General features: G+C 53.3%; 3 non-coding genes across 3 annotated transcripts in view; all 3 read left to right on the top strand.

Annotated features, from left to right (window-relative positions):
* The first annotated feature begins 4045 nt into the window (after positions 1-4045).
* On the top strand, positions 4046-5938 carry LOC126329318 (small subunit ribosomal RNA). The gene has a single exon (XR_007562198.1). It is a non-coding gene; the product is annotated as a small subunit ribosomal RNA (ribosomal RNA).
* A 362-nt stretch (positions 5939-6300) lies between these two features.
* On the top strand, positions 6301-6455 carry LOC126329314 (5.8S ribosomal RNA). Its single transcript, XR_007562195.1, has one exon. It is a non-coding gene; the product is annotated as a 5.8S ribosomal RNA (ribosomal RNA).
* A 188-nt stretch (positions 6456-6643) lies between these two features.
* The window catches only part of LOC126329320 (large subunit ribosomal RNA), a 4222-nt gene continuing 3365 nt past the window's right edge, over positions 6644-7500 (top strand). The window contains exon 1 of the ribosomal RNA XR_007562200.1: positions 6644-7500. This exon is cut by the window's right edge and continues 3365 nt beyond it. This is a non-coding gene — a ribosomal RNA (large subunit ribosomal RNA).

The raw sequence follows: 7500 nt of genomic DNA, 5'->3' as shown, positions 1-7500 counted from the left end.
CTAACTCAATTTGTCCCTTAACCTAACTCAATTTGTCCCTTAACCTAACTCAATTTGTCCCTTAACCTAACTCAAGTTGTCCCTTAACCTAACTCAAGTTGTCCCTTAACCTAACTCAAGTTGTCCCTTAACCTAACTCAAGTTGTCCCTTAACCTAACTCAAGTTGTCCCTTAACCTAACTCAAGTTGTCCCTTAACCTAACTCAAGTTGTCCCTTAACCTAACTCAAGTTGTCCCTTAACCTAACTCAAGTTGTCCCTTAACCTAACTCAAGTTGTCCCTTAACCTAACTCAAGTTGTCCCTTAACCTAACTCAAGTTGTCCCTTAACCTAACTCAAGTTGTCCCTTAACCTAACTCAAGTTGTCCCTTAACCTAACTCAAGTTGTCCCTTAACCTAACTCAAGTTGTCCCTTAACCTAACTCAAGTTGTCCCTTAACCTAACTCAAGTTGTCCCTTAACCTAACTCAAGTTGTCCCTTAACCTAACTCAATTTGTCCCTTAACCTAACCCACGTTGTCCCTTAACCTAACTCAAGTTGTCCCTTAACCTAACTCAAGTTGTCCCTTAACCTAACTCAAGTTGTCCCTTAACCTAACTCAAGTTGTCCCTTAACCTAACTCAAGTTGTCCCTTAACCTAACTCAAGTTGTCCCTTAACCTAACTCAAGTTGTCCCTTAACCTAACTCAAGTTGTCCCTTAACCTAACTCAAGTTGTCCCTTAACCTAACTCAAGTTGTCCCTTAACCTAACTCAAGTTGTCCCTTAACCTAACTCAAGTTGTCCCTTAACCTAACTCAAGTTGTCCCTTAACCTAACTCAATTTGTCCCTTAACCTAACTCAAGTTGTCCCTTAACCTAACTCAAGTTGTCCCTTAACCTAACTCAATTTGTCCCTTAACCTAACTCAATTTGTCCCTTAACCTAACTCAAGTTGTCCCTTAACCTAACTCAAGTTGTCCCTTAACCTAACTCAAGTTGTCCCTTAACCTAACTCAAGTTGTCCCTTAACCTAACTCAAGTTGTCCCTTAACCTAACTCAAGTTGTCCCTTAACCTAACTCAAGTTGTCCCTTAACCTAACTCAAGTTGTCCCTTAACCTAACTCAAGTTGTCCCTTAACCTAACTCAAGTTGTCCCTTAACCTAACTCAAGTTGTCCCTTAACCTAACTCAAGTTGTCCCTTAACCTAACTCAAGTTGTCCCTTAACCTAACTCAAGTTGTCCCTTAACCTAACTCAAGTTGTCCCTTAACCTAACTCAAGTTGTCCCTTAACCTAACTCAATTTGTCCCTTAACCTAACTCAATTTGTCCCTTAACCTAACTCAATTTGTCCCTTAACCTAACTCAAGTTGTCCCTTAACCTAACTCAATTTGTCCCTTAACCTAACTCAATTTGTCCCTTAACCTAACTCAATTTGTCCCTTAACCTAACTCAATTTGTCCCTTAACCTAACTCAAGTTGTCCCTTAACCTAACTCAAGTTGTCCCTTAACCTAACCCACGTTGTCCCTTAACCTAACCCACGTTGTCCCTTAACCTAACCGACGTTGTCCCTTAACCTAACCGACGTTGTCCCTTAACCTAACCGACGTTGTCCCTTAACCTAACCGACGTTGTCCCTTAACCTAACCGACGTTGTCCCTTAACCTAACCGACGTTGTCCCTTAACCTAACCGACGTTGTCCCTTAACCTAACCCACGTTGTCCCTTAACCTAACCCACGTTGTCCCTTAACCTAACCCACGTTGTCCCTTAACCTAACCCACGTTGTCCCTTAACCTAACCCACGTTGTCCCTTAACCTAACCCACGTTGTCCCTTAACCTAACCCACGTTGTCCCTTAACCTAACCCACGTTGTCCCTTAACCTAACCCACGTTGTCCCTTAACCTAACCCACGTTGTCCCTTAACCTAACCCACGTTGTCCCTTAACCTAACCCACGTTGTCCCTTAACCTAACCCACGTTGTCCCTTAACCTAACCCACGTTGTCCCTTAACCTAACCCACGTTGTCCCTTAACCTAACCCACGTTGTCCCTTAACCTAACCCACGTTGTCCCTTAACCTAACCCACGTTGTCCCTTAACCTAACCCACGTTGTCCCTTAACCTAACCCACGTTGTCCCTTAACCTAACCCACGTTGTCCCTTAACCTAACCCACGTTGTCCCTTAACCTAACCCACGTTGTCCCTTAACCTAACCCACGTTGTCCCTTTGCCTAACATAGTTCACTGCTCGGAATCTCTGGTGTCGTTGTTATCCTCATGTAGATGTCTTGCGAGTGTTGCTTACTTTCCACATATTCCTGCTATCCACTGTCAATTGTACTGCAATAGGACTATATCGCCGACCCCCCCCCTCCCCCCCCTCTGTCCCCCTCTGTCCCCCTCTTTGTGTCTCTGTCCTCTCAAGCTGGTCGGTCTGGCGTTTGAGTGTTAAATGAGCCTCGCAGCTGTTCAGTTGCATTCAGATGTCGACGCCCTCAGTGTACGTCGTGGTATGGTCTGTGTCCATTGTCCGCTGATGTCGTACGCGTAACCCACACGCTGTACCGATCATCGGTCGTTACGTACAGAGTGAAGTAGTGTGATACGTGTGACCGTACGCTGGCTGTGCCCAACGGTGTCGAATCTCAATTTCCATATGTTGTGCTTGATGCTACTTGTCTCGTCTCCCAATAACAGCTAGGTTGCACTGTGGTACGCCGTAGAGGCGTGTGGGAGGAACGTACGAACGCATTGTATGTCACCCTGGGTCGCTGGGGGTGGTGGTGCGGTGAGTCAGGTCAGGTCAGGTCAGCGTGAGCCGTCTGATGTAGTGACGCGTGTATTCCGACTTTGTCGTATTGCCTCACACAAAGTGCTACCCTGGTGGACCGCGTTCCATATCTGGGACATGCCGCAGATGCCGGTTGACAGTGGATCGCGGAAGGTACATCGCATACGTGCGCGGGCCACCTTCCACGTGTTCTCTTCTGCACATGTCGCAGTGTGTATGTGGTCTGATGTAGCGTGTCGTGACACATGACATCCTGGCATGCAAGAATTGTTGAATTCGCAAATGTAGGTGGACATCTACGTTTACTGCCCAAGATACGCAAATGAACTGGAAATCCGTTGTTGAGCGGTTGTTCACGCTGGAGGTGAATCTGTGATGGCGACGATCGGTACAGCTATTAACCGGTTGTTTCAGCGGTACCCGCCACATCCACACGCGTGACTAGGCCCATGTGGGTATGAAGCGATACGCGGCGGTGGCTTGGTGGGACTGTTCCCGGCCGGTGAAGGGGGGCCGCCCGGCGTGTTGGCCGCGCGCTGCGTGGGCGCACGCGCAACAGGCGGCTGGTGGGGGGCGCCGAGTGGCAGGAGCGCCAGCCGACGGGCCCGGCAGGCGGCGCAGCTACGCTGCGGCGCACCCTGCACGCGGCGCCTGGCGGCCAAAGTTGGTTCAGCCGAGCCCGGTGCGAAGCGCGGTGGACATCTGCAGTGTGCTGGTCTGATTGAGGACTGTGTGCGTTGAGGATGCGCCGCCGCCTGGCACTCGGCGCCGCGACGCCGTCTGCTGCTCGGTCGCCCCAGCGGTTCTCGCAGGTGGTTTGTATCGCAGTTGTGCGGACGTGTTGGCGCGTGCGCTGTGCTGGGAGAGTTCGCTTCTGCACCCAAGTGGGGCTTTGCCCTTGTGTGGCGCTGGCGTTGGAGCTGCCGGTCACCATAGGTGGCGCGTGTTGTCTCCCGCCGGCAATGCCACGACAGCACGCTCCCGGGCCTCTGTCGGCAGCGGCAAGCTCAGTTGGGAGCAAGGGTGTTCGCACTAAAACCGTCTACTCGCCTAACTCCGGGCGATTGCGCCTCTCTCGAAACCGACCAAGTACCTAGGACGGCGCTGCGCGCCGCCGGGACCTGAGAGGGTTTCGAGGTGTATCGTGCAGGGGAGCTCGGCCTCCTCCTGTTTGCAGAATAATTGAGCGGACGCTTGCGTGTTCGCGCGGGCCCCCGGGACACACTCCCGGGCGGCCGGCTGCTCAGCTCTAGTTGACGCAGCTCCCTGGTTGATCCTGCCAGTAGTCATATGCTTGTCTCAAAGATTAAGCCATGCATGTCTCAGTACAAGCCGCATTAAGGTGAAACCGCGAATGGCTCATTAAATCAGTTATGGTTCCTTAGATCGTACCCACGTTACTTGGATAACTGTGGTAATTCTAGAGCTAATACATGCAAACAGAGTCCCGACCAGAGATGGAAGGGACGCTTTTATTAGATCAAAACCAATCGGATTGGCTTGTCTGGTCCGTTTGCCTTGGTGACTCTGAATAACTTTGGGCTGATCGCACGGTCCTCGTACCGGCGACGCATCTTTCAAATGTCTGCCTTATCAACTGTCGATGGTAGGTTCTGCGCCTACCATGGTTGTAACGGGTAACGGGGAATCAGGGTTCGATTCCGGAGAGGGAGCCTGAGAAACGGCTACCACATCCAAGGAAGGCAGCAGGCGCGCAAATTACCCACTCCCGGCACGGGGAGGTAGTGACGAAAAATAACGATACGGGACTCATCCGAGGCCCCGTAATCGGAATGAGTACACTTTAAATCCTTTAACGAGTATCTATTGGAGGGCAAGTCTGGTGCCAGCAGCCGCGGTAATTCCAGCTCCAATAGCGTATATTAAAGTTGTTGCGGTTAAAAAGCTCGTAGTTGGATTTGTGTCCCACGCTGTTGGTTCACCGCCCGTCGGTGTTTAACTGGCATGTATCGTGGGACGTCCTGCCGGTGGGGCGAGCCGAAGGGGTGCTTTCGCGTCCCGAGGCGGACCCCGTTTAAATCCTACCAGGGTGCTCTTTGTTGAGTGTCTCGGTGGGCCGGCACGTTTACTTTGAACAAATTAGAGTGCTTAAAGCAGGCAAGCCCGCCTGAATACTGTGTGCATGGAATAATGGAATAGGACCTCGGTTCTATTTTGTTGGTTTTCGGAACCCGAGGTAATGATTAATAGGGACAGGCGGGGGCATTCGTATTGCGACGTTAGAGGTGAAATTCTTGGATCGTCGCAAGACGAACAGAAGCGAAAGCATTTGCCAAGTATGTTTTCATTAATCAAGAACGAAAGTTAGAGGTTCGAAGGCGATCAGATACCGCCCTAGTTCTAACCATAAACGATGCCAGCCAGCGATCCGCCGCAGTTCCTCCGATGACTCGGCGGGCAGCCTCCGGGAAACCAAAGCTTTTGGGTTCCGGGGGAAGTATGGTTGCAAAGCTGAAACTTAAAGGAATTGACGGAAGGGCACCACCAGGAGTGGAGCCTGCGGCTTAATTTGACTCAACACGGGAAACCTCACCAGGCCCGGACACCGGAAGGGTTGACAGATTGATAGCTCTTTCTTGATTCGGTGGGTGGTGGTGCATGGCCGTTCTTAGTTGGTGGAGCGATTTGTCTGGTTAATTCCGATAACGAACGAGACTCTAGCCTGCTAACTAGTCGCGTGACATCCTTCGTGCTGTCAGCGATTACTTTTCTTCTTAGAGGGACAGGCGGCTTCTAGCCGCACGAGATTGAGCAATAACAGGTCTGTGATGCCCTTAGATGTTCTGGGCCGCACGCGCGCTACACTGAAGGAATCAGCGTGTCTTCCTAGGCCGAAAGGTCGGGGTAACCCGCTGAACCTCCTTCGTGCTAGGGATTGGGGCTTGCAATTGTTCCCCATGAACGAGGAATTCCCAGTAAGCGCGAGTCATAAGCTCGCGTTGATTACGTCCCTGCCCTTTGTACACACCGCCCGTCGCTACTACCGATTGAATGATTTAGTGAGGTCTTCGGACTGGTACGCGGCATCGACTCTGTCGTTGCCGATGCTACCGGAAAGATGACCAAACTTGATCATTTAGAGGAAGTAAAAGTCGTAACAAGGTTTCCGTAGGTGAACCTGCGGAAGGATCATTACCGACTAGACTGCATGTCTTTCGATGTGCGTGTCGTGTCGCGCAACACGCTACCTGTACGGCAGTGGCCGTGCGCCGCGTGCGGAACCACGCGTGCCTCTCAAAACTAGCGGAAGTGTTGTTGTTGTGTGGTACGAGCGCTGAAGCTCTGGAGCGGCTGGCCTGCGGTACCTGGCGCCTGGCGCCGGTTTTGAATGACGTTCGCCCGAGTGCCTGTCCGCTCCGGTGTGGAGCCGTACGACGCCCATCGGCTGTGAGGCCGTTGGACACAAAAAAAATAGTGGAACAGGGGCCGTCAGACGCCTCAGTCCCGCAAATGCTACTGTCTTGAAAGAGACAGTGGGAGACTGAAAAGGAAAAGATCACCCAGGACGGTGGATCACTCGGCTCGTGGGTCGATGAAGAACGCAGCAAATTGCGCGTCGACATGTGAACTGCAGGACACATGAACATCGACGTTTCGAACGCACATTGCGGTCCATGGATTCCGTTCCCGGGCCACGTCTGGCTGAGGGTCGGCTACGTATACTGAAGCGCGCGGCGTTTGTCCCGCTTCGGAGACGTGGGAGTGTCGTGGTCGCCTGTGTGGCCGGCCGCGTCTCCTTAAACGTGCGATGCGCGCCCGTCGCCTGGCGGTTCGCATACCGGTACTTTCTCGGTAGCGTGCACAGCCGGCTGGCGGTGTGGCGTGCGACACCTCGTACAACGACCTCAGAGCAGGCGAGACTACCCGCTGAATTTAAGCATATTACTAAGCGGAGGAAAAGAAACTAACAAGGATTCCCCCAGTAGCGGCGAGCGAACAGGGAAGAGTCCAGCACCGAACCCCGCAGGCTGCCGCCTGTCGTGGCATGTGGTGTTTGGGAGGGTCCACTACCCCGACGCCTCGCGCCGAGCCCAAGTCCAACTTGAATGAGGCCACGGCCCGTAGAGGGTGCCAGGCCCGTAGCGGCCGGTGCGAGCGTCGGCGGGACCTCTCCTTCGAGTCGGGTTGCTTGAGAGTGCAGCTCCAAGTGGGTGGTAAACTCCATCTGAGACTAAATATGACCACGAGACCGATAGCGAACAAGTACCGTGAGGGAAAGTTGAAAAGAACTTTGAAGAGAGAGTTCAAAAGTACGTGAAACCGTTCTGGGGTAAACGTGAGAAGTCCGAAAGGTCGAACGGGTGAGATTCACGCCCATCCGGCCACTGGCCCCCGCCCTCGGCAGATGGGGCCGGCCGCCCGCGCGGAGCAATCCGCGGCGGGGTCGTGTCCGGTTGCCTTTCCACTCGCCGCGGGGTGGGGCCGTTCCGGTGTGCGGTGGGCCGCACTTCTCCCCTAGTAGGACGTCGCGACCCGCTGGGTGCCGGCCTACGGCCCGGGTGCGCAGCCTGTCCTTCCGCGGGCCTCGGTTCGCGTCTGTTGGGCAGAGCCCCGGTGTCCTGGCTGGCTGCTCGGCGGTATATCTGGAGGAGTCGATTCGCCCCTTTGGGCGCTCGGGCTCCCGGCAAGCGCGCGCGGTTCTTCCCGGATGACGGACCTACCTGGCCCGGCCCCGGACCCGCGCCGCTGTTGGCTCG

The sequence above is a fragment of the Schistocerca gregaria genome, unplaced genomic scaffold (genome assembly GCF_023897955.1).
Source record: "Schistocerca gregaria isolate iqSchGreg1 unplaced genomic scaffold, iqSchGreg1.2 ptg001169l, whole genome shotgun sequence".
NCBI classification, from domain to species: domain Eukaryota; kingdom Metazoa; phylum Arthropoda; class Insecta; order Orthoptera; family Acrididae; genus Schistocerca; species Schistocerca gregaria.
The sequence above is the reverse complement of the archived record's forward strand: the minus strand, read 5'-3'. Positions and strand labels throughout refer to the sequence as shown.